The sequence below is a fragment of the Eubalaena glacialis genome, chromosome 11 (genome assembly GCF_028564815.1).
Source record: "Eubalaena glacialis isolate mEubGla1 chromosome 11, mEubGla1.1.hap2.+ XY, whole genome shotgun sequence".
Lineage (NCBI taxonomy): Eukaryota > Metazoa > Chordata > Mammalia > Artiodactyla > Balaenidae > Eubalaena > Eubalaena glacialis.
Genome location: NC_083726.1, coordinates 114,706,153 through 114,726,224, shown reverse-complemented (window position 1 = coordinate 114,726,224; position 20,072 = coordinate 114,706,153). Strand labels below are relative to the sequence as shown.

The window sequence follows — 20,072 nt, the reverse complement described above, 5'->3', positions numbered from 1 at the left end:
AATATTCATTAATGAAACCATAGGCTTGTAATGCATATTATATTTTTTCTAACGAATATTAAAATGCAAAACTATTACCAAAAAAAAAAAAAAAACAACACATTTTTTACCACCTAAGATCATTGTGTGTGCACCACCTCAGGAAACACTAGTATAATGTGGGTTTTGGAGTCAGGCCTGGTTAAGCACTGCCGCTTACTACCTGTATGACCTTGGACAAGTCACTTAATCTCTCTAAACTTCAATTTTGTCATATGAAGTGTCTTCCTCGGGATTTTGGTGAGGATTAAACGGGATAACGTTACGTATAGTGTATTTCATCCGTGTAGCACAATGCCTAGCACACAGGACATACTCGGTAGATGTTAACTACCATTGCTGTTGGTACTGTACCCTCTACTCCTTTACTTTGTTCGCTCCTCTTTATTTCCTTTCTTCTCTTCTCAGTCGAGGTTTGAAACAGGCACCAGCATGAAATGGGTTTGCTTACTGAAGTGTATGGAATTTATACAAATCCCTTCAGTGGCCAGGATAGAAAGCTAAGCATGCAGCCTCTGCTTGGTCCAGTCTGAGGTATCTAATGATGTGACTTACTGTTCTGTCTGCGGCAGTGGCTGAGATAATGACATTGTTTCCATAGACTCTAGTTCCTAAGGTGTTCAAAGCCCCACGGACATTGTCTAACTCGTCCCTACTGAGGGTGGACAAGCGTTATCTTCCACGTTTTTCAGGTGGGGGAATCAAGACCCCAACAGGCCTGGTCTGGTTATCAGCAACTCTGTGACAGAGCTGCACAGAAGCGTCCAGGACCCCCGGTTCAGAGGCCACGACACTGCCTTAGTGCACCACTTCCCATGTGACGTGGAATGTCATGCGAGTCTTCCAGAAGTGAGCAGGAAGAGTGTTCCGGCTCAAATAAAATGGGAACACTGGATTAAACACAGTTAAGACAGGCTTCTTTTCTGCAGCACTTCAACCTTTCACATGCCAATGTGCATTAGGATTCACCAACAGAAAGGCAGAGAATACTTACTTTTGCAGATGTGACCACAGCCCTACCTACTTAGCAATTCTTAAGATAGTTTTCCTCAGAGCACTAGTTTAGAAGCAGGGCCTGAGTTGAGGATACTGGTATGAATTCTACTCATCTGATTCCTTTCCATTATAAATTCAAGCTGCTCTTGGAATGCTGAAAAATAACCATGTCTGAAGTTATTCTACTCCCGCATCCCTCTGGTCCCACCCTGGAGACTAAGATCTCATTCCTGTATCACAAGTCATTACACACGCGGGGAGCTGATTCCCTCCACGGCTTGCCTTGGTCACACACTTGCTAATGTGCAATATTTCAGCTCTTTATTTCGTCCTTTTTAAAATTAAAAAGGGGACTTCCCTGGTGGCGCAGTGGTTAAGAATCCACCTGCCAATGCAGGGGACACGGGTTCAAGCCCTGGTCCAGGAAGATCCCACATGCCGCGGAGCAACTAAGCCCATGCGCCACAACTACTGAGCCTGTGCTCTAGACCCCGTGAGCCACAACTACTGAAGCCCGCGCGTCTAGAGCCCGTGCTCCACAACAAGAGAAGCCACCGCAATGAGAAGCCCGCGCACCGCAACCAAGAGTAGCCCCCGCTCGCCGCAACTAGAGAAAGCCCGCGCGCAACGAAGACCCAATGCAGCCAAAAAATTAATTAATTAAATTAAATTAATTTTTTTTAAAAAGACCACAGCACTCCTAGAAACAGAAGTGAAGTATCCTGTCTCCTGGCTCAAGGTCGGTTTTCACTACTGAAGTGATTCCTTGGCTTAAATATGCAGGTTAGGCATATGACTAAACCCTTTGAATTATCCGGACTCTGTGTTTCTCATTTGGATGTTTAGCATGAAATACTGTGTGGGGAGGGAAGGAGGAGACAGTCGTGGAAACATCTGCTTTAGAAATATAAAGTGGACCCAAAAATATATCTCCACAGGGGAACCCCCTTGTTATACTGAGAACCAATCCCGGGTAGAGAGTCTCCTTGGTTACGTCAGGCTCTTCCCTAGTTTAGTGGTCGTGCTAAGGATGGATGAGCAGTATTCCCACCCCCGAAGCTGGGGCTCCAGACGCTGCAGGAGAAATGGAGCGCAGTCAACAGAGCCTGAAGAGGAGGTCACGTGACAGAGGATTCATGCTCTATGCACTTTTGTTTTCTGAAGAGGTTTGAGACAGCTTGAAAAAGGACATGCACACCATAAAGTATCAGGATTGTTGAAAGTACGAGGAAGCAAAGCAGAAAGCCCACCATACATACTGAGGATACATTTGTCTCTGAGCTTTCCGGCAACCACAACAAAAAGGGAAACGTGTTATAAAGAAAGGTGGATGCCTACCAATTATCCACAATAGAAAAAGATTTTCCTGGAACTAAATTCTTTAAAAAATTTTTTTCACCTAAGACCTCCTTATTTTAGGGGCTACTGTGCAATATAATGGACAATGTCCTGGACAGTGGCTTTATAATAAATGCAGAAATTTTCAATCCAAGCTTGTTTCCTGTAAACAAGCTACGGCATCAGACTGGTCTCTGATGAAGAGCAAGATACTTACTATTTCTAGGCCTCAGTTTCCTCTCCTATAAAATGAAGGAATTGCCTTTTAGATCAGAGAGGAGGTAGGAAAACCTATCAAATTCATCTGCGAGTTTATTCAAAATACACGTTTTTTACATTCTCCCTACCACCTGCATATCAAATGCTTTGTGAAAAATCATTCCAGATGACTTAACAGTAATGAGGGTAACATAACACTCACGTACTACTCTCCACTTGAAATGAACAACTGTTAACATTTAGTCGTATGTTCTTTAGACCTTAAAAGTAAAAAGAAGGAATAAAACATTACAGATAAAGATGAAGTCCCTGTATCAGTTAGGACGGGCTAGGCTCTACTGCAGTAACAGACATAGAGCTCCATCATCTTAGGGGCTGAAAACAGCAAAGGTCTGTTTCTCGATCACGCTTCAGGTTCACTGTGGGGCATCTGGGGACTTTGCTGTGCGCTGTCCTCACTCCAGGACCCAGGCTGAAGAAGTAGCCTGAAACATCGCTAGTCACTACAGCAAAAGGAAAAAGGCACAGTAAATTGTGCATGTGGTTCTTTTTAATTTTTTTTTACATTTTTTAAATTGAAGTATAGTTGATTTACAATGTTGTGTTAGTTTCTGCTGTATGGCAAAGTGATTCAATTATACATATATATATATATATTTTTTAATATTCTTTTCCATTATGGTTTATCACAGGAAATTGAATATAGTTCCCCGTGCTTCTTAAATCTTCCACCCAGAAGTAACACCTCTACTCACATTCTTCTGGCTAAGGTAAGTCATAGGGCCATTCCTACCTGCTGAGAATGTGAGGAAGTACAGTCCTACCGCGCCTTTGAGGAAAGCCAGAATATTCATGAACAAACCCGACGATGTCCCCTGTGCTTCTCTCCCCAGATAGAGTTTCCTTTCTATTCAGCCACTACCATGAACTAGGTGCATATCTAGACCCTATTTTATATTTTTACTGCAAAGAAGCATTTATAAATAATATATACCATCAATTTGTGTGTTTCACAAAACATTTGTTAATGATATCACACTTTTATGTTATCCTACAATTTTTTAAATGAACATTTTGTTTTCAGGATTTATTTATGATGAGTCATATCGATTTGGCTCATTTACTTAATCTGCTGTATAGAATTCCATACCATCAATAGACTGTGACTTATTTATCCATCCCCTACAGATGGACAAACTGTTTCTAACTTTTTATAATTACTGGTAGTGTGTATTGTAAATATGTTTGGGAGTATCCCCTGGCAGTCTTTCTCAGCTGGGTTTAACAAGACGAATGTCAAAATGCAACCACTGTATGTAATGAATTAACTTCCCTCCTAAGCAATTAGAATAATACCAGTATGTACGATCCTTGGGAGAGTTGAGAAAGTAGTCACTCAAATAATTGTCTGTGTTCCGTGGTTCATATGAAGAACCCATATGAGAATTTGCTGAGAGTATAACGTAGAAGTAGATGGCAAGGTTTTAAAATATGGACATTTTCGGACATCCCTGGTGGCGCAGTGGTTAAGAATCCGCCTGCCAATGCAGGGGACACGGGTTCGAGCCCTGGTCCGGGAAGATCCCACATGCCGCAGAGCAACTAAGCCCGTGCGCCACAACTACTGAGCCTGCGCTCTAGAGCCCGCGAGCCACAACTACTGAGCCCACATGCCACAACTACTGAAGCCCACGCGCCTAGAGCCCGTGCTCCGCAACAAGAAAGGCACCGCAATGAGAAGCACGCACACTGCAACGTAGAGTAGCCCCTGCTCGCCGCAACTAGAGAGAGCCCGTGTGCAGCAACGAAGACCCAACGCAATCAAAAATAAATAAATAAAATTTAAAATATGGACATTTTCAACTTTTCTATGTATTGCCAGATTATTCTCCAAAACTTGTAATTCCCATCAGATGTGAATGAGTTCTCTTTTTCTGACACCTTTACCGACATTTGTTATTTTTTTTAATTTAAAAAAAATTTTACTGAAGTATAGTTGATTTACAATGTTGTGTTAATTTCTTCTGTACAGCAAAGTGACTCAGTTATACATATATTCTTTTTCATATTCTTTTCCATTATGGTTTATCACAGGATACTGACCATAGTTCCCTGTGTTATACAGTAGGACCTTGTTGTTTACCCATCCTATATATAATAGTTTGCATCTGCTAATCCCAAACCCCCAAACTTTCCCTCCCCCATCTCCCTCCCACTTGGTAACCACAAGTCTGTTCTCTAAGTCTGTGAGTCTGTTTCTCTTTCGTAGATAAGTTCATTTGTGTTGTATTTTAGATTCCACATATACGTGATATCACATGGTATTTGTCTTTCTCTTTCTGACTTACCTCACTTAGTATGATAATCTCTAGGTCCATCCATGTTGCTGCAAATGGCATTATTTCATTCTTTTTTATGGCTGAGTAATATTCCATTGTATACATATACCTCATCTTCTTTGTCCATTTATCTGTCAATGGACATTTAGGTTGTTTGTCTTGGCTATTGTAAATAGTGCTGCTATGTACATAGGGGTCCACGTATCTAGTCTTGTCTGGGTATATACCCAGGAGTGGGATGCTGGATCATATGTCAACACTTGCTATTGTCAGACATTCTACTTCTGGCCAATCCCATGAGTGGGAAATAGCATCTCATTGTTTTAGGTCATGTGCCCCTGATTACCAGTGAAATGAGCATTTTTTCATAGTTAGCAGTTGCATTTCTTTTTCTGTGCAACACTGTTCAAATTCCTTGCCCATTTCTCTTCTGGGTTGTTTGTGGATTTGTAGTAGTTGTTATACATGTTGAATCTAATGATTCATCTGTTACTATGTGGCCATCTCCAGGCGATTCTGGTACCTCCTCCAACTACACATCACCCGCCACTAAAGTCATTACTTTTTTTTTTTTTTTTTTTTGGCTGTGTTGGGTTTTCGTTGCTGCGCGCGGGCTTTCTCTAGTTGCGGCGAGCGGGGGCTACTCTTCGTTGCGGTGCACGGGCTTCTCATTGCACTGGCTTCTCTTGCTGCGGAGCACGGGCTCTAGGCATGCAGGCTTCAGTAGCTGTGGTGTGCACAGGCTCGGTAGTTGTGGCGCACGGGCTTAGTTGCTCTGCGGCATGTGGGATCTTCCTGGACCAGAGATTGAACCCGTGTCACCTGCATTGGCAGGCGGATTCTTAACCACTGCACCACCAGGGAAGTCCCTCTTTTTTTTTTTTTTTAAAGTCATTTTAATCTCTAACATTTTATGTATCCATGTCATGACTTGATACAGATACATATATACACCCAAACCAAGGACATTTTAAACCAAGCTACAAAGAGTTCTACTAAATATACAGATGCATTTTATATATTCCTTCTATCCCTAAGTAACCTCTTCCCTGAACAGAGGACATATTCTGGATTTGCCTAAATTACAAAGAACTTTGGAATGGCCAGATCTGGACACAGCTGTGTTTGTTACACACAGTTACTGTTACCTGAAGATCAGCCAGTCCAAATGCCCTCTTCACAGAGGCCTTCTCTGACCTCGTGGGCAAAAGAACTGTTTAAAATAAGCTGACCGGTCCTTTAAATGAAACTGGATTTGTGGTTACTCTCTAACAGACCAAGGCAGAGCCGTCAACGGTGCCCTGTGCTCATGCACTGTCAATAGTGTCTTGAAAAGGGAACACTAGCTTAAAAGACATTCTAAGGGCAAGATTACTGTGGTGAATATAGCAGTAAGCGGAGATTCAAATTTTTCCTAAAACCTTGTCATTATTAAAGTTGACTCTGTGCAGCAGTATATTAGGATCATGACGTTTCTACGGTATTTTTTTCTTTTTCTCTAGTCCCCAAACATCCTATAATAGACTTATACTATATTAATAATTCAAAAATCATAACGAGAAACAAAACCAAAATGTAACCCACTGCGATTACAAGGATTCTCAGTTTCTCAATTAGGCATTTACTTCAAGTGGAGGGAGAAATCAAAGAAAAGCATAAGGGCCTTTCCCATTTGTAAGTTTTTCAAAGTCAATGTGAAAGTGCTAGAAACCTGCAGGCTCACCCAGGATGGGGGAGGAAGTGGCTCAAATGCTGTGACTGAAGGTGCCGAGAAAAAGTGCTGTGATGGAGGGGGAGGACCAGAATGGAGCGAGGAGGCAAAGTTCAAGGGGGTCCTGGAAGAGGTTTTCACGCCTGGCTAGCAAGGCAGCAGGTACAGGGAAAGAAGGCCAGGAGATCTGGTGCAGAAAAAGTGTGAGCCGGGGCTCTGACTGCCCGTGGGCAGGTCACTCAACCTCGCCTGTGAAATGCAGGTAACGCCCAGGGCTGTCATGAGCCCCACAGGCAACAACGTCTGTGAAAGCACTTGGTAAATGCTGAAGTTCCCTTTAATAACTCAGGTGAGTTATTACTAGTGAGAAAAGGGTGCCAGTGCTTTTGCAAACAGCGGAGAGAAAAACAGCTCCAAGCCGGGGGCAAGACGGGAAGGTTGCCCACGACAGAGACCGGTGCACACAACACGGGGACCAATCCATGCCTGTCCCCGCCTTCTTCTGTGACTGACCTGGGGCCATCTTCCTGGGGGCACGCTCAGGACACGGCGATTTGGGGGAAGAACACGTTGCACGCACATTGTGTCTATCTAAAGTCTAACGATGCTATTCCTCATCAGATCTCCTTGTACAACATCGGGTTAAGAGTGCTTGCCAGCAAAGGGTTCCACGTCATCTAGGTCTACCCCAGTGCCCTTGACCTTCGGGGTGGGGAGAGGGGATGGCATCACCGGATACTGTTATCGAAGAAACTGGCCTCAGGCTGGTGTCCCTGACTCAGCTGCTTCAGCTCCCCAAGATTCGGTTGACTCCAGGGAGTGACAACTGCCACGACATGTGTGTTCTTTCCCTCACGCACCCCTAAGGCTGCATTTTGTAATCTTCTTTCCCCTAAAAGGTTAATTGTACACTGTCTTCCTTTAAACCACAGTTCACCAGAAAAAAAAAAAAAAAAAAATCGTGGCGTGTGTGACGTATAGGAGGAGGCCTTCAGGCCCGCCCCGCCCCCCAGTCCCCAGTTCCTGATCCCTGGCACCACAAATATGGTGGCAGTTTTCACTGAGGAACTAAGGCCTCCAAAGAAATTCTAATTTGCAGTGACTTAAGCTTGGCTCTTGGCTTAGAAATCCCTAGCTTTGGGAAAGTCCTACCTATTAGGACCTTTCCTCGTCACACTGTTGGAGGAGCTCTTATGGGCTCCATGTTACAGATGTGGCTACTGAGACTTAGAGAGATTATGTTTCCCAGAGTCTGGAATGGTGTATGGTAAGGTTTTTAATATTAGTTTCAGAACTGGTTCTTTTTACACGTAGCTCAGTGATTGCCAAGGGGGAGAAGGTAAGTGCACACCCCCTACAGGGATATTTGAGCATCTGTGCATGCGTGCGTGCGTGTGTAGGTGTGTCTCCAAGGGGAAGGCTGAAATTATATTCAATATAATAATTTTATGTGCGGTTGGAAAACAAACCCTATTGATTTCCTTTGGCAAACTGTAGAAAGTAAAATTTGACAAATATCTTCTTGGCTATTGAGGATATGCAAAGATATCTTCCTTAATATGGAGGACATTCTGAGCAGGGAGAGTGAGATGTTTATGGTCTACTTATCAGATGGGGGATGTAGGTTCAGTCTCCACTGGCTACATATTCCTGCTTTGGATCATTCATGCTTTGTATTTAATATCATCTTGCAGTGGAATTATTCTCAGTGTTGTACATCTGGAACTTCATTATTTGTCACAAATAGCCACTTCTAATTTTCTCCTGTATTTAATGACATAGTCTATGGTCTGAATGTCTTTGTCCCCTACCAAATTCACATGTTGAAATCCTAACCCCCAAAGGTAATGTTATTAAGCGGAGCCTTGGAAGGTGATTAGTTCACAAGGATGGAGCCCTTCTGAATGGGATTAGTGCTCTTATAAAAGCTCAAAGGCCCCTGGCCCCTTCTACCACGTGAGGTTACAACGAGAGGTCTGTAGCCTGGAAGACGGCCCTCACCCAGCCAGGCTGGCACCCTGATCTCGGACCTCCAGCCTCCAGAACAGGGAGCAATAAATTTCTGTTGTTCATAAGCTACCCAGTCTGTGGTACTTTCTTACAGCAGCCCGAACCGACTAAGACACGTTAGGAAAAAAGTACTCATGGTATAAAATGGAAAGAATGCAAGGTTTTACATATAGTATAATCTCAATTTGATGAAAATTTTTTTTTACTGATTTATAAGTTAGTATGAGAGGCAGGGTGCCATAGTTGGAGAAAGCATGGACCTGCAGTCAGAAAAACTAAGGTGTGAATATGGTCTCTGCTGCTTACTACCTGTATAAACTCTCTGCTCCCCTGTTGTCTTATCTGCAAAATGGAGAGGGTGGGGAAAGAACAACATTTATTTCAGGAAAGTTGAATTAAATTAGAACTAATTTAAGTGAAACACTTGACACATAGAAAGCACTCAATAAATGATCTCATTATTATTTTGAGGAGGGACTGGAAAGAGCCAGCCTCATAGGCACACGACTGCGGCCACGTGGGGCCTGGAACTTGGAAGGGCTCCGAACTTGGTTTAATGCTGTGCTGCTGCCATCTTAAAATTTGTAATAATTTTTTAACAAGGGGCTCCACATTTTCATTTTGCACTGGGACCTGCAAATTACAGAGCTGGTTCTGGGAAAACACATACACACACATACACACACACACACGGAAAAGATTGAAAAGCAATAAACCAAAATGTTAAGTTTATCTTTGGGTGATTTTTATTTTATTGCTTATCCTTCTGTGTATGCTACATTTTCTGTAATGAACATCTATTACTTTTTTAATCAAGAAAAAAAAAATGAATACATGTTCCTTTATAAAATTGTTCTCCCCATTTTGCAGATGAGTAAAACCAAGCTAACAGATAGGAAGTGACTCACCTAAGGCCACATTCTGACATGTGAGTAGGAAACTGGGCTTCTAGTTCTGCACCCCTCTCTCGGGTCTGAGTTACCCAGTGTTTCCAACAAGAGTCTCCTTGGGCCTCTGACTTGGTTTGGGAGCCAGCACCACGCTCTGCAGAAGGACCGTCAGAAGCCCGGGATCACGGCCCTGTGTGCACCCCCTCGGGCTGACTGCTCTGGGAGCTTCAGAAGCAGAAGCCACGGTCCTGTTCTCGAAGGGTTTCCAGACTAGCTGTACACAAGATGGTGAAGTAAATACTGCCGTGCGCACTCTAGATGCTGCGAGAACAGCGGGGGAGGAACCGGCTGTCAGAAGAGCAACTGAGAGCGTTTAGCACAAAGCCTTTTCAGTAGGGCTGCTCACCAGGAAAACAGGAGGGATGCTGGAGTTGGCTCCTTTGAATGCCCCCCACCCCGCTCCCCCCTGCGAAGGTATCCAGAGGTGAGCAGAGGGAAGGAGGGGGGTATAAACGCGCAGGATAATCCCGTTTGTATTTTCCACAGTTCGCGGCATTAAAGGTCTCTGACAAAATCCCACCGAGGTTTCTGTATTTCACACTCACAGAGCCCAAGCAGCAGCCAGCCCCGCCCTCTGACTTCCCCTCCTGCGCTTCCTCTTCCCCTCCTGCTTCGCTGGGTGAGCATCCAAATCCGAACTTTTGGTGCTGTTCCCCCACCCTGCCACCACGAATGTCCCGTGAAGGTCCGCACGCTTTATCCCGCTTAACCCAAACTGCATCCTCCAAGCACCAGACCTGTGTAGACCAGCGTCTTTAAGGACCTTTAGAACTCATCTCTGGCAGAATTTTCTAGGCTCAGACTCGAGGCTCTAGGCTGAGATGAAAACAGGGGAAGCTCTCAGGAGAGTTAAACAGCCAGGCTCACGCCGGTGATCCTCACATGAAAATTATCATTAGCTCCATTACGGAGTTCTTCTTACTCCGTGCCAGGCAGGTAGTTTGCTTTACATCCATGATCAGATTTAGTTTCATCCTCACAATGATCTTGATAAATCAGGCACTGTGGTCCCCGTTTTTACCAGGTGAAAGGAAGCAAAGTCACTTGCTCAACACAGCTAGTCAAAACCCATAGAACGTATGACACCAAGAGCGAACCCTAATGTACGCCTAGGACTTTGGGTGATCATGACATGTGATGTAGGTTTCTTGACTGTAACAGAGGTACCCCTGTGGCGGGGATGTGACAGTGGAGGAGACTGTGCACGTGGGGGGGTGTCTACAGGGACCCTCTATGCTATGTGCTCGACTGTGCCGTGAGCCTAAAGCTGCTCTACAAAATAAAGTCCATCACACACACACACACAGAACTAGTAAATAGCAGGACCAGGGGTTAAAACTAGGTCTGTGTCCTTAGGTGATGGTGAGACACTGTCTTCAAAAACCCGAGCTCTACTGCACAGGTAGCAATAATGATAGAGTGTGTGTGTGTGTGTGTGTGTGTGTGTGTGAGACATCCTACTGTAGATCACACTGGTGTGTCTCTGCGTGTGTTAAGCACTCACCCATGGAGAAAAGAGAAAGAACTGGAAAGAAGACATCTTAGAACGAGGCTTGCCTCCATCACCTGGAAGTTGCCTGATCCTGGGCTGGTCACTTTGGTTTCAGTTTCCTCATCTGTAAATTGCAACTGGGTCACTGGGAGGGTCAAATGAAATAAAGTACGTACAGAGTTCTTTGAAATCATAAGCAACTCTCCCCGTATTAGCTGTGTCACACACACGCGCACACACACATACACAAACACACACACTCACATGTACACGTCCACGGGATTAAAGGGGTAACAAGGAACCTTGGTTTCCAACTCTCGAATTCCACGTTCACCACTAAGCCGCCCGCCACCTGTAAGATGAAGTGGCTGGACCGGTACCTCGGCCTCAGTCTCTGGGCTCTGATTTCCGCGCTCTGCTCAGAACTCCACAGCAGCACCGCCTGAGCCCCGCCCTTCCCGCCAGTCTTGGGGCCGCGTGCACAGCCCCTCTCCCACCTGCTCCTCGCGGCACCTGCTGGCCTCCATCCTCCCCACACCCAAGCCCAAGTCCTGGTGCCACAGTGACACTCAGACTTCACTGTCTGGGGACACTCTGTCAGCAAAGAGGCTCTGTGGACCACCATCGACCTGCTGCTGGGGTAAACGGCCATAATTCTGACTGTGCTTTTAAAATGTTCTTCCTGTTCTTTTTTTCCCCTAATACGTCATTTCAAGACTTGAAAAACTCCGCACAATTTTGTGTGACTTGTGATCACCCAGCCCCGACACACCCAAAGGCCTTTAGAGGCTTATGAACCACGCTACCTGCTCAGAATTTGAGGGGTTCCCAGGAGGTACCTTAAGGGATAACTTGAGAAATAGAGGATGGGACAGGTGAGACGGGAGTGATGTGACTCCAGGGTCCCAGCAGCTTCACTTTAACCTGCTTTATAGTAATATCTGTACAAGATTTCATCTAAGAAACGGTTCCTTTGCTTTGAAAAGTTTGCAGTCTCTCTCTCCTACTACTAAGAAGACATCAGCTATTACTCTCCCTTAAGCCCCCAAGAGAGTGCCAGGCACCTTTTAATCACAGAGGTGAGAGGTGTTTCGTACCAACACGAGGAGGCCCTGTTATTAATCATTCAGAGAACTGTGAGTCACAGTTAAAATCCCCGTCCTCTGAATGCAAAAGAGCACAGGGGAATTTTACTTACCACGACCAAGAGCATCCCTGGGCTTCGTGGGGCATTCCCGTGAGACCTGTGTGCCCTGAGTTCCTATTCACGTCAAATCAGCCTTTGCCTACTGAACATCCATCAATAGATGCATGTCCATGGTGGGAATGTTTAATATGTGGTGGCCACTGCTCAGCAATGCTTTGAATATACGAATTTTGGTTTAGAACTTCACTGTCCAATATGGTAGCTACTGGCTATTTAAACGTAAACATACTGAAATTAAATAAAATTTAAAATTCAGATTCTGTCACACTAGCCACATTTCATGTGCTCAATTCCTCCATGTGACTAGTGGCTGTTTTGCCAAACAGTGAAGATGGAAATGTTCTGTTGGAAAGTGCCAGAGTCACCCAACCTCATTCTTAATGATCCCTTTGGCCAACTGGGCCCCTTATCAGTCCCTGCACTGGTAGCTCTCTCCAAAGATCCCCCCAAAAGTTTCCCTTTCCCATCCATCCTAGCTCTAGGATTCCTGGAGCAGTGACTTTGGAAGTGGCTGAATTAATGTGTAAGTGAGTATAAATGAGTTTGTAAGTATGTTCTGAAGTTTGCCTTTATTCTCACTTCTGTATCTTGTTTGTTGTATGTCTGCCCCGTCTCCACTAGCAGAGGTAACAGATAGGGGTGATTTTTCCTAAAATTTGCCTAATTACATAAAGACTCCTTGAGAAATCCTTAACTTTTACTTACTAAAATTCAGACCTGGATCTGAGATCTTATACTGTTACACAAGAAGTGTTTAATATAAACACACATTAGGAACAGAATTTAAGAGCTGAAGGGATTTAGGATTCATCTTTTTTGGCAGCATCACTTTTCACGAAGGAGAATATAAGACCCAGAGAGGTTCAGTGATGTGCCTGAGAACCTACAGTGACTCAGCACACACAGGATCCCAGGTCACCCGGTTTTCACCCCAGGGCTTCTCTCACAATTCAGCATTAAGGGGTCTTCTTACTGCTGGCTTCTGTAGGACCCGACAGCTCTTTGCTCCTCCTACATAGCAAGACAGCCCTCAGGTCTCACAGTAGGCCCCCTATTCCATGACCACTTCCTGAGTTGCTCTGAGTATTTACTTATCTATAAGTTCAAGCATATTAAAAAAAAAAAAATTCATACTTCCCAAGAGGCAGTTTCCCTAAAAATGTCCCTTGGGCTTCCCACTGCAGAAGTCACCCTAGCAGTAAAGAGAAACAGACTGAAGAGCCTCCTTGTAGGTATAGTTTCAGTATTACAGCCAAAGGTCAGAAGCACTCTCCACTAGAGCTTAACTTTCCATGCATGTGTCTCACAAGGGCATGTATTTTTTATTTCATGTCATATTATCCTTACAGTGGGAGCTCAGCTGTCACCTCTCAAGTGGGAATAAGACTTGAAAGACGTGGTCTGGCATAGAAAACAAACTTATGGTTACCAATGGGGATAGTGGGGGGGGGGAGCAGGGGGGATAAATTAGGAGTTTGGGATTGACATATACACACTACTATATATAAAATAGATAAACAACAAGGACCTACTATTTAGCACAGGGAACCATATTCAATATTTTGTAATAACCTATAATGGAAAAGAATCTGAAAAAGAATATATATATATATATATATACACACACACACACACACACATATGTAAATATATACACACACATATAACTGAATCACTTTGCTGTACACCTGAAACTAACACAACATTATAAATTAACTATCCTTCAATTTTTAAAAAAAGGTTATAAAAAATAAGATAAATTTTAAAAAAAGGACCTGGTCTGGGAGCTTGGACATGGCTGTGATAATGAAGACTCCAGATCCTCTTTCTGTTTAGAAACAGAAGTCAGCAGACTATGACCTGTAGGACCAAACTGGGTCCACTATCTGTTTTTGTAAATAAAGTTTTATTGAAACATGGCAACAGTCCCTTATTTACATATTGTCTATGGCTGCTTTCAGGCTGCAATAGCAGAGCTGAGTAGTTGCAACAGAAACCAGATGGCCTAAAAGGCTAAAAAATATCTGTTCTCTGTCCCTTTACAGAAAAAGTTTGCCGAGCCCTGGTCCAGAGTCACAGAAGATACACCACTTTCTAAATCCTGCTTGCTATTTACTTCCAAATGATGCTTATGAGGTGGGGAAAGGTCCAAATCCAGGAAAATCTTGCCAAACTAAAACCATTATTATAGCCAATTACAGCTGTTTCCTTTTAAAACCAATGTGGTTATTAATAAGGATTTGGGGGGTGAATATATTCAGGTGATTTTCTCTTTTGAATTTTCATGTTCTGATTTCCCCTCTATTTAGCCAGATACATCCATATTGTCTACAGGATGATTGGGATTGTTACAAATAGAACTGCAAGGAGAAATTAATAGTTGATATTTTGCTTCTGACATCCAAAATAAGGTTTTGCAGCAAGATGATATTTTTGATAGCCAGGTTTTGTTGAGAATGAGGATTTTCTAAATTTCTTTATTTCCTTTTTGAATTATTATCATAGAGTCCCACATAAGGCAAGTCCCAACCAAAGAGAAAAAGAAGACAAAGCCCACCTTTTCTGATCCTAGGTTATGTGGATTGTGGGAAGAAGGAAAGCAGAGGAAGAGAAAGCAGGTATTCCGACATGGGTGTCCATCTCCCCTCTCTGAGCCAAAATCATGGGTAAGAGCATGACTCTGAATCCAGATTGCCTGGGTTAAAATCTTGGTTCAACCCTGGGCAATTTAACCTCTTTGTGTTTCTGTTTCCTCATCTGTAAAACAGGGGTAATGGTATTACCTTCCTTGCAGAATTGTTATGAGAACAGAGTGAGTGAGTGTTGAAGAGCTTAGAAGAGTGTTTGTTTACTTAGTGGCATTGTGGTGGAGGATGCAGGGGATGGATGTTACAGTAGATCTTGGAAGGAACGCTGAGAAGAGGGTGGGCTCTATCTCTCACTCCCATTTTGGGGTCTGGAAGGAGATCACCCTAAAGGCTGCCCCTGCACCAACCTGAAGCAGCCCCATCAAAGCAAATTCTTCACCAGAAGTGGGGCTGAGCTTGTCCTTCTCCAGCGACTCAGGACCGAGAGCCGAGTGCCTGGTAGGAGGGTTTCCAGAGGGAATCGTCTTGGGGCAGGTGGGGGGTGGCGAGGAGACCACTGAGCTGGGACCACTGGGATGGGACCACTGGGAGGGCATCTGAGTCATAGGAGGTCTCAAATGGTCCAGTCACCACCAGAGCCCAGATGGGGCAGAGTCAGCAAGGGAGCCCACCACGTCCCTAAGAGCAAAGAGAGAAGGACCACGAGTTATCCTGGCCACAGCCATGAGCCACCGACGCCAGCAGGAGGCCCAGGAGCAGGCCCAGCCTCACCCCAGCAGTCACCAATCCAGGGGGGGCCTGGCCCCCGCCAACAACTCCAGAGTAGAAACCAGCAGAGATGGACAGGCCACCACCCCTTCACCACCAAGCATTTGGAAACCACACCTCTCTCCTGTGGGGAAGAGGGGTGGAAACTGGAAAGACTGTGTATTCTATCTAAACTGGACTGTTTACCATTTAAATTAAATCCAAGTATGTTCAGACTTCCCTGGTGGCACAGTGGTTAAGAATCCGCCTGCCAATGTAGGGGACACGGGTTCGATCCCTGGTCTGGGAAGATCCCACATGCCGCAGAGCAGCTAAGCCCGTGCGCCACAACTACTGAGCCTGTGCTCTAGAGCCCACAAGCCACAACTACTGAGCCCATGTGCTGCAACTAAAGAAGCCCGCACGCCTAGAGCCCATGCTCCACAACAAGAGAAGCCACCGCAATGAGAAGCCTGCGCACAGCAACCAAGAGTAGCCCCCGCTCGCCGCAACTAGAGAAAGCCCGCGCGCAGCAACGAAGACCCAACGCAGCCAAAAATAAATAAAATAAATAAATAAATAAATAACTGTTAAAAAAAAAATCCAAGTATGTTGATTAGATTAGGTTGAAATATAGTCCTCATCTCACGGTCCAGCCCTCCCTCTCATCACTTGTCCAGCAGGATGGGCACTTATAAACATATTAGATCATTCAGTAGAAATAAAGAAATTGCCCTTTTTATTGTTGCACATTTGAGGGTGGCGGGAGTACATCTGTGACTCTGCCACTCTCCCCCCACCTTTAAACTGGATTACACGCTTAACGTCGCCTCTCACGCCCACACACGCACAAGCTGGTGTCTAAAACCAGCTTCAGGAACAAGCCCGAGGAGTTTTCGGCTCTAAGGTAAACAAGAGAAAGAAAACCTTTCCAAAAAAAGGACTCATTCCTGGTAGCTTTTTTAAAAGCAGGGAAAATGCAACTCCTTGCATAAACAGAATTTGAAAGCACAACTTTTTCCTGCTCTCTTTCTAGCTAATCAAGGGAGAAAATGACAACCAACCTGTCAATAAAAATGTATTGTTCACTCACTTCGTAGAATAAGGCTTATGCTTTGGGTCTATCAGGTAAACTACAATTTTTTTTTTTAACTTCTAGGGACAGAGGGAACGAAGGAAAGAGCAGAAATCCCTAAGCCTCAGTCTTGGGAATATGCTGGAGGCCACCCACCCTTGGTGACTGGAGGCCCCACTCAGTTCCACCAGCGTGAAGTCAGACGGTGTCCTCAGGCTGTTCCTCAATTTCCAGGATAAATCCACAGGGTTTAGTAAAGCTCTAGCTCAAAGCAGACTGGGTGACCTCAGACGGCTCCTCTGGGGCAGGAGGGGCGTTGGGGCCACTGGGGGGGTAAACAATGCTGTCACCACCAACTCAAAAGGCCATCTGTCAACGTGCCACATGCCACTGCCTGGAGCGTGCACACGTGGGCACACACACATACACACACGTGTATGCACATGTACACTCCCCAGGGGCCGAGGCCAGGACGGCATCCCACATCAGATGGGTGGATAGCAGGTCTGTCCCGCCAGCCAGGAGCTCTCTCCCACCCAGAGAAAACAGCAGAGACCAGAAGGCAGAGCCTGGGCAGCCCACGCAGTCTGACCAACACTGGCCTGTGAAGGCAGCAGGATGGAACCAGAAAGCGGAATCATCGACCTTCAAGTAAGTTCCCTGTGGGAGAAAGGGGAGTGGAGACGGGGAGCAGAGGTGAAGTTGGGGAGGAAGGATGAATGTTTTGGTCACTTGATATTCTCCCCTTGCGCCTATTCCCTTTCTCTCTGCTTCCCTGCCTGGTCCTCCGCTTGTTCTGAAATATGTGAGAAATGTACTGTTTAAATCCCTCTTGGCCTCTGCTTCCTCCTGTCAAAGAGTTAATTACGCTGGTATTACCAGAAAACCATTTCACATTCCGAACGGTGCTTTTCCCCAAACCCCAGGACTTATTTGAGGGCTGCCAGGCAGTTCTCCAGAGAGGGGGAAAGATAGGAGTTTGGGGTTAGGGAGGGGGCAGCTGGCCAGCTCTGCATTTCACAGCTTGGAAAAAACTGGAGCCATTCCCCAAACCTCCCCACAGGACAGAGCGTCTCATTTGAACAGGGCAAGGGAAGGACATCAGTGTAATTGACCAGGAGGAAGCAGAGACCTGTGCTCCCCTCCCTGGGACAGGTGTGGCGGCACCCGAAGGTCCAGTCCAGCATCGCAGGAGGCAGAGGAGGGTTCTGGTGGGAGGGGGTCAGGTTGCTGGGATCAGTACTTTCTGACTCTGTCTACTAAACAGGGTCAACCTTCCTAATTTAGAGACCACAGAGGTTGATGAGAAACTTTCAGAGTCGAACAGTTGAAGGATGGAGGAGGACTCTGGAGATGAAGCATTTTTGATCACAGAATCTGTTCTTCAAGCGCAATCTCAAGCAGCGCCCCATACATGCTTCAGATCGAAGGGGAGCTGCTGGGTGTGTGGCGCAGGGCGCTGGGAGCCTCCGCCTCGGCCCCTCCGCCCCTGGGACAAAACCAGGGAGGTTCTAGGATTGCTTGGAGATCTGTGTGCAAACCATTGATGCAGTACGACCACATCTCAGTGTGCCTTTCCTTGTCATCCAGCCCCAAACGTGGTCCCACCTCGTTTGCTGGTCTCTCCACCTGGAATGCTCTTTTGCTTGCCTGGTCTCCTCTAACACATTCAGGTCTTGGCTGGAATGCCACTGCCGCGGGGAGACCTTCCCTCCCCCCTCTCAGAGGAAACCTCCTCCCAGTTTGTCCTTATCCATCACTATCTGCAGTTATGCTATTTGTTTATTGCTTACTTATTCAACCTGATCACTCTCATCAGGACATAAACTCCACGAGAGCAGGGCCTCCTCTGTTTATTTACTGCTGGATCCCTAGTGTCCAGGGCTGCACTTGGTACACAGCAGTTGCTCAGAAAATATCTGTTCAATGAAGGAGTTAAGGAAACCATGAGGGGGTCAACTATAAGGTTGTCAGTCAGGACTCCAACCCAAGTTTCTGAACAAGGGTGTTTTCTCTTTTTACTTCGTCTGGTTCTTGCTTCCACTGGATCCTGAGTAGCTAAGGAAACAGTACTGTTCATTTTCAGTCTCTGAAGAACAAGTTTCTTACGTGCGGGTGGGTTAAACAATCCTAAGTGACAGGCTAAGGACTCTGCACTTGAAAGAAAGGTTCAGAAAGAAACAGGTCGGTAGGACTGCGGAGGAAGGACCAGCCAGATCTTGAAAAACATCTCTCTACCTCTGGCAGGTGGCTGCCGTGAGGGTGCCCTTCTCTTCTTCACTAGAAGGAGAGTTATTCTCTCTCTCTTAATACACTTTTTTTTTTTAATTTATTTTTATTTATTTATTTTTGGCTGCTTTGGGTCTTCGTTACTGCACGTGGGCTTTTTCTCTGGTTGCTGCGAGCAGGGGCTACTCCTCGTTGCGGTACGTGAGCTTCTCATTGCGGTGGCTTCTCTTGTTGCGGAGCACGGGCTCTAGGTGCGCAGACTTCAGTAGTTGTGGCACGCAGGCTCAGTAGTTGTGGTTCGTGGGCTCTAGAGCACAGGCTCAGTAGTTGTGGCACGTGGGCTTGGTTGCTCCGCAGCATACGGGATCTTCCCGGACCAGGGATCGAACCCGTGTCCCCTGCATTGGCAGGTGGATTCTTAACCACTGCGCCACCAAGGAAGTCCCTAATATACTCTTTTATTCTGGAATCTTATTCACACCTCCCTTAGGTCATTTGTTTACTTGGTTGGTCAGAAGGTTATCCATTAGTTTCCACAACTTCCCGACCAGCTCTCTGGATCACAATAAGTCTTGGATCCTTTCGGGGAAACTGCAGTCATCTGAGAAGGTGAGCTTCGGTTAAGGACAGGTGGAGGTGTCTGTCACCTCGTGGCACGATTTCACCCTCTCCTCACATGGCAGCTGCCACGTGAAATCCAGAGGAAAGACATGTATAAAGACCCTGGGATATTACTGACTGAATAAATAGTTCCTGCTCTGTTTGGGGGATGGTTTCCCAGGGGTGGTAAAGCTCTATTGACTGTAACTCAGCATTTTATCCATTCATTCAACTCGTGTCCTCTGATCAATGAATTGACAATATACTTCACTCCACGCTTGCTAGGTATAGAAAAGTTATCTTATTTCATGAGGTCAATATAGTGGGTTGAATTTCTATATGAGCTAAATAATGTTGCTCTGTTCTATAACCCCAAGACTAATTCTTAAACTTGTAAATGTGTTATTTATTCCAAGAATGACAGCTAGAATGTGAACAATTTACTGTGTTCCATCCTAATCACCCAAGTCCAAATAATGATAGCACAGTATTTAAACCAGGCAACTTTCTTTACCATATAAATATTGTTCTC

General features: G+C 45.2%; 1 long non-coding RNA gene across 3 annotated transcripts in view; it reads right to left on the bottom strand.

Moving 5' to 3' along the window:
• The window catches only part of LOC133101330 (uncharacterized), a 33,195-nt gene that overhangs the window by 4,577 nt on the left and 8,546 nt on the right, over positions 1-20,072 (bottom strand). For 2 of the 3 annotated variants that reach the window (XR_009702614.1, XR_009702615.1), the window contains exon 3: positions 15,303-15,567. The exons of the other annotated variant lie outside the window; for it this stretch is intronic. This is a non-coding gene — a long non-coding RNA (uncharacterized LOC133101330). Of the gene's footprint in view, positions 1-15,302; positions 15,568-20,072 lie in introns of those variants that run through there. 3 annotated transcript variants of the gene reach the window in all.